General features: G+C 39.8%; 1 long non-coding RNA gene across 1 annotated transcript in view; it reads right to left on the reverse strand.

The window, feature by feature from the left end:
• The window catches only part of LOC106633280, a 13,983-nt gene extending 11,030 nt beyond the window's left edge, over positions 1-2,953 (reverse strand). Inside the window, exon 1 of the long non-coding RNA XR_006054169.1 lies at positions 2,665-2,953. This is a non-coding gene — a long non-coding RNA (uncharacterized LOC106633280). The remainder of the gene's footprint in view (positions 1-2,664) is intronic.
• Between the last annotated feature and the right edge of the window lie 4,393 nt (positions 2,954-7,346).

The following is a 7,346-nucleotide window of genomic DNA, read 5'->3' on the forward strand; positions in this document are numbered from 1 at the left end:
ATAGTCACCTGCACACACAGATATCCCCCTAAAATAGCTAAAACTAAAAACAAACTAAAAACTACTTCCAAAAACATTCAGCTTTGATATTAATGAGTTTTTTGGGTTCATTGAGAACATGGTTGTTGTTCAATAATAAAATTATTCCTCAAAAATACAACTTGCCTAATAATTCTGCACTCCCTGTAGGTCTGTTGACAGAGCTCTGTACAGGTCTGCTCGAGCTGACCTGAAAAGGGGTCCCACCTGTCCAGCAACAACACATGGCATGGAATAATAGACATCATAAACCACAGAGGCAGAACTGTGAAAACAGAAAACCTGAGTGTGCAGCTAGCAGAGGACATAAACAGCTTCTTTGCCCGCTTTGAAACACCACAACAGCAGCATTCATCTGCCTCAGCCCTGCTCCCATCCTCATCCTCACCTGGTTCCTGCACCGCTCCATTCACTGTAACGGAGCACGATGTCAGATGAGTGTTCCTAGCAGTGAACCCCAGGAAGGCGTCCAGACGGAATACGTGGTAAAGTGCTAAGACCATGTGCCCACCAGCTCACCCTCATCTCCACCAGAATCTTCAACCTCTCACTGGATGAAGCAGCCATCCCATCCTGTCTAAAATCAGCCACAATCATCCCAGTACCAAAGAAGTCTCCCATCACCAGCCTGAACTATTATTGCCCTGTGGCCCTCACACCGGTAATCATGAAATGCTTTGAGAGACTAGTCCTTCAGCACACCAAGGATTACCTCCCCCCAGAATTCGACCCCCACCAGTTTGCATACCGTGCAAACAGATTCACAGAAGATGCCATCACCCTCCACTCGGTGCTGAGTCACCTAGAACAGCGGCAGAGCTACGCCAGAATGCTCTTTGTGGACTACAGCTCACCCTTCCACCACTCGCCCATTGAGAGCCTACTAACTTACTGCATCACAGTATGGTACAGCAGCTGCACTAAGGCGGATAGAGCCACCCTCCCAGCATGTTTGCAATGAGTAGGAGATGCTCTGTATCTCACTGTACAACTGTATAGTGACAAAGGTATTGGGTTCTTTTCTAAAAATTGCTATAAACAGAGGAACCCAAACTGATGAAAAGTGGCGAATATTTTTTTTCAAATGACTATTTTTAGTGGATGTTTGATATAGAGGCAGAATGACAGAATGTTAAAAGAAGTTACTTTTAGTCATTCTAAGCTGGGCATTGCGTTCTCTGGCTGTTCAAAGCCATGGAACTTTAGACTTTCCAAGCAAATAATGATGGCCATACTGATGTTCTTTTCAGTACATTTTACTTTATGTTCATTTTCATTTTTATGATGTTTCTATTTTTACATAATTCCTCCCACATAGCAAAATTGGTATGGCCTGGATCTGTCCCACACAATGTGCTTACACATGGCCTGCGTACCGCAAAGAATGACGGCCCTATGGTGGCCCAGATCTGGTTTACCAGAGGTGGCCCACACATGAGCCAGCACAAGGCCAGTTGCAGACACACTGCTGGCCCTGTGCTGGCCCAGAACAGTTTCAGCTCTGGCCCCAGATGTCAGCCTAATGTGTACCTTAGCCATGTAAGCCATGTAATAACAACATGTGCTGGAACATAATAGTGCAAAAGTAACATGACGAAACTCTGTTCAGACAGTGAATGGACTGATTCTTATACAGCACTTTTTTACTCACCCATATTACTCAAAGTGCTCTATACAACATGTCACATTCACCCAATCAGGCCAAATGTGGCATGCCATCACATAAACAGTGCCATCTTACCATGCCAGAAGTCAGCCAGCAGTGCCGGCTTGACACCAGATCCAGGCAAGACCCGTCTGCTATGTGGGATGACTTGTTCTTTTGGCATTTTAGTTGTGGATTATGTTTGGGCTGTGTCTCTTGCCCTTTCAGTATTGTTTCTTGTGCTTCTAAGTGTCCCTTTGTTTCTTTTTAGGTTATGTAGTATGGGTTAGAGATATTTTGTATGTTGTTTTTGTTTAATAAATCCGCCTTTTGGATTATTCCCTGATGTGCCTGAGTTCTGTTATTTAGTGTCACTTTGAAAGGACACACATCCAGCATTGACATATAATTGTTCTTTCAATTTTTGATAAAGATTACAGTGAATTGAGATGTAACTTGGCCCAGAGGTACGGTAGGACGCCCAGAGTAAGAAAGTGTTGAAAGTTGGACCTCAACTATTATGGATGATTTTTAATGAATTTTTGAAATTTCCATAATTGTAGTGTATTGCTGTATAATCAGCCTTAATTGGGTCATTGATTACGCGTACTTGTAATTTGTGCGCATGCGAGCGTCACGTGTGCGCGGGTATAGGCTTTCAATCGGCACATAAAGCGAAAAGGCGCTACCGTAAAGACTGGTGTAAAAGCGCAAGGAAATTTATGCGGCGGATAGGAGGCGGCTGGCTTGACCGCGGCTCACAAATGACGGCTCACTTTACCGCGGTGATCTTTGGTCCCTAAAACATATCACAAAAATCTAAATTAGTCGTATGTAAAAACCGCGGGACCCACCGTACAAGCTAGTTTACGATTATTTTAATTTAAAAAACAAAAACATGTCTATGCAGATGCCAAAGCCTAACAACACAACCGCTATAAAAATGTAACTTTTGTACCAGCAGATTTTCATACACTTACATTTGAAAGCGTTTCCTCTCCCGCATTAACTCCCGTTTCGACCGCCATGGTTATCAGAAAAACTCCTGTATGGCCCGCAATGAATCCTGGGATAGGGTAGGACCCGAAAGATACGCCGAGCCATCCTTCGAATTCGGGGAAAACAAGGAGGCGTTTGTCGCCACATTTGGAGGACTCTTTGAATTTGCACAGCCTTCGTCGCGTCAGTGTGCCTAGTTTGGCTTCCCCTGCTCTTGTTGTATTTGATTACTCCCAGCTGTGCTCTCCTCCTGTGCTCCCATTCCCTCGTTATCCCTCCGCGTATTTTAGCCCCGTGTTTCTATCAGTCATGTTCGTCCGTGTTCGCTATCTGATTCGAGTTCTGGTGTATCGATGGAATGTTCGCTGTGGTACTCTTCTTCTTTCGCTGTACTCCTTGAGTCGTTTCGTGGTTTGTTGTGACCGTGTTTTGGTCATCCTAAATTGTCGGGTCTTGTCGATCTCCCTAACTCGGTCCCAATCTGCTCTTCAGTGTTTTGTTGCTTTAATTAATTTATTATTAACAACAATATAAAATTATGCACAAAAGGAATTACTAATGTAAAAAAAAACGTGGTTTTATTTATATATGTTTATATATAAATATATACGGTGGCCCCTAGAGACAAAGCACTTGCAAACTCCAAAACATATGTCTAGCGTTAACTGAACTTCCAAAACAGTGCTATGTAGATCACTTAAATGACACAATTGAAAGCATATGTGTGTTGTTTGTGTATTTATACACAAGCACTCATATAGGGCTGTGCAATATGACCAAAATCTCATATCCCGATATAAGACATCTATCGTCCCGATAACGATATAAATCACAAAAATGTAACATTTTCTGTAAATTCTGTGAATCTCGGGCAGCTCGACTTGCGTGAAGTGTTTCCAGCTGGGCGTCATGTACCTGGAGTCGATGTTTTAACCGATGCATGAAACGATACATTTTTAGACATAAGTTGTAACGGCCGCCGTTTTCTTTGTATTTATTACACGGCGTGCTGGGAGCTGTCTAACGTTTGAGTCTAAGTTTATTTTTTAGCACCTGACGGCTCTTTTTTGCTTCTCATCCGTAAATACTCTGCATACTCTTTCACGTGATTCAGTTTATTTTGAAAAGTCTCAACAGATCTTGAGCTTTATTGTGAAAGGTTTATGTGGAAAATAAACAAGCGGACAGGCCACGGTGTTACCGTCATTGTTGCTAACGACAACACATAAAAACAGGCGCTTGTCTGTCCGTAGTGTGGTTATATTAAATATAAGAGAAAGAACTTTAAGAAATTAATACAGCCACTACAGTGACCATCAAAACGCATGAAAAAAATATTGCCGTAAACAGTTTATTTTGCATTGGGAGCCTTTTAGGGCCTTTACGAAACAAATCGATAGTCGTAAAGAAATTTCATAAGTTTTTATTATTGTCTATCTGTATATATTATGTGTCGTATTATATCACATAGCCGCATAGTATATATATTTTACGTAAAAGTAATAGAAGAAAAAATGCTGTCATTTACCTGTTACTTGTGACCACTACAAAAATCCTGGTCTATTTTGGTACTTCCTGGTTGTGTAACACTGAGGTAAGCAATTAGCTGCTTCAGCTGCCCCTTAGCATCTCAGGAGGCATCTTGTCTGTTGTTTGTACGTGTTTGTCTCTTAGGTCGTTGCCAGCGTGTAAATATATTTTATTTTATTCACTCTACATAAAATGTATAATTAATAATAAATCTTATATTAATACAAAAACCAACTATTTACTATTTTCACTTTTAACTATGTTTAAATTTTCGAGCTTTTTCTCTTTTACAACAAGATTATATAGTGAAACATGACTACAATACGGCAGGAAGAAAAAGGAAAATAGTGAAGTATAAAAAAAAGAAAGGGCAAAAGATGGATGTTGTTTGTAACTTTTTTGTAGGGACTCGACAAGCTTCAATTCCATCACACACTAATGACGTAAGCACAACGTATTTTACAAATGTAAATGGTCTTGGATTCTTATGAGTAGGTGCGGTCCTTTGTCTATCCTCTCCTGGAGTATTTCAATACGCAACTGTTATTATTATCTTGCTGTAACATGTCTCATTCACCCTACGATAACAACACTTCTAAACACAAGTTGGTAAACGAATCTACAAACATATGGAGCATAAATATGCATTTGCAATCTAGCTTTTGCTGCACAATTTCACTCTCATAATTAAAAGAGGGGAAGTAAAGGGATTGCCTTCTGAAACTAGTTTCACAGCTGATGAAGCGTGTAAAGATAGTTATGTGTAAAATAGTTGCTACGTGGGACTGTTCGCAGTCGAGGATGTGGAAACAGAAAAGAGGAAATGAGCGATATTTGCTTTATTTTCAGTTTTTCTTGTACAGCAATGTGTGTGTGTGTGTTCTATTTATCATCAATCATAGAATTCACTTTTAGTCATATAACGCAAATCATAAATCATATTACATAATCAAATCAAATCACTTTTATTGTCACATCACATGTGCAGGCACACTGGCACAGCACATGCGAGTGAAATTCTTGTGTGCGAGCCCCACAAGCAACAGAGATGTGCAAACACAACAACACAAACGAGCAAAATACAAGAATGGCCAACCTGAAACTAATAAATATATGTACAATATATAATAGTGTATGCATTTCTGGATGTGTATACTAAATATTTTCCTACTGTGTGTGTGTGTGTGTGTGTGTGTGTGTGTGTGTGTTGTGTGTGTATACACATTTTTACAATTTAAATAGTAAAAAAAAATAATAAAATAAATAATAATAAAAATATACAGAGTTGAATATGTGCAAAACAAGTGGCATTTATATACAGTGTGGAGTGCATAATGTTGAAGTTCCAGTAGTGAAGCTGAGGTGTCTATGACGTGTTCAGCAGTCTGATGGCCTGGTGGAAGAAGCTGTAACTCACTCACTCACTTTAAATTTGAGTTGAATAGCCCTGTTTTAGGCCTGTTGGAGAAGAGCAGAGCAGGCCACTGGTTTATTTTAGTAGTGTGTGACTACTACTACTGAGATATCCTGATGCTTTCTCCTTAAAAGAGGTTAAGGCCCATTCTCCATTCCAGGTTTTTTTTTTTTTGACACAATTGGCCGGAAGAGTTTGACATGTTCACGGGGCTTCATCACACCATCACGAGGAGCCTCGTGATGGTGTGATGGCCCATTTCAAAATGAAGCTGGTGTCAAAAAACACCAACACGCTGCTTCAGAAACAGCTTGGTTCGTCTGAACAGAGTCACGTGATCAGTGATGTACTGTTCTCTCTATGTGTTGAACTCCCTGAGTGTGAACATAGATAAACAGCCAAATTTGGCCTGCAGACTAATTACATTTGGCCCGCGAAGCCATACAAAATTACCATTAGAGCTGGCCTGCCAGTATTATACAGTGCATGTACTGCTAATACTACAATTCCCAGAATGCTCTGTTGGTGTTTTGGCACGTCAGTCATGACAGGACCCATTAGCACCCTCTCCTCTGTTGACCATAGTCATAGCAACCATGCAAATACTGCCATGCTACCTATCCCAAAATGGCAAAAAGAAAGGCAGAAAACAGGAGCTTTCTGGACAGGTGGGAGAATATGATGAAAATCTGATAAATGATAAAATGATCAAATTTAATTCAGAAGGCTGCAAATACATTTTTTATTTAAGAAATAATTCCACTGATGTGTTATTTAATTGGAATTTTGATTTTGCATGTGTGCAATATTAAGTTATATATACGTTTATATAAGTTATATATATTGTTTAGTATTAAGCTTTGCTTGTTCCATATTCAGTTTTTCAGCAAAACTTGTTTGAGTCCATAAGAAAAGATTCCTTGTTATATTTGGAGGAAGATTTTTTTTCAATGAATATTAACGTTAGCCCGCGACTTTGATCCAGTTTTGAATTTTGGCCCACTGTGTATTTGAGTTTGACACCCCTGCTTTAAGGGATAAACTGATCCAGTTTAAAGTTGTAGACTCCAAAGTGCAGCAGTCACTTTAGAAATAAACACAGAAAGCGCACTCAGTGATAAAACAGATCACTGGAATTAAAGTGTTTACCACTCACTAAGTTAACAGGTTAACAGATTTCTGCAGCAATTCAATTCAATTCAGTTCAGTTTTATTTATACAGCGCCAAATCACAACAGCAGTCACCTCAAGGAGCTTTATATTGTACAATAGATCGTACAATAATGCAGCATTCACACCGTGTCCTTTTTATAACAGTCCTGCATTTGCTTGTACATTTTTTGTTCTTTAAAGATTTTTAATCACCAATTAAACATTTCTGGAAGGGTTGGTGCTGGTAGGGATCATTTCCTGTGGAAGAAAAGGCATATGACCAGTGAAATGTTCTTTGTAGGTTAGTTTGATGGTACTAACCCCACCCCTTTCATGTGAACATGAAAGGGGTGGGGTTAACATATTAACTAACATAGTGAGTTAATAACCACTTTAATTGCCAGTGTTGTGTAAGCTTATTGAGGTATGTGAAATGATACGTGTTGCTCCATCACACCTGCTGTATACAGAGGTGGGTTGTGTGAACTATCAAGGATTGAACGGTACACAGCAAATCCAGCATGTCCAAATTAACACTGTCGGATTTGATTTCAACACTATTAAAGT

This window comes from Haplochromis burtoni, unplaced genomic scaffold (assembly GCF_018398535.1).
Source record: "Haplochromis burtoni strain Fernald_Lab_line unplaced genomic scaffold, NCSU_Asbu1 Contig_24, whole genome shotgun sequence".
NCBI classification, from domain to species: Eukaryota; Metazoa; Chordata; class Actinopteri; order Cichliformes; family Cichlidae; genus Haplochromis; species Haplochromis burtoni.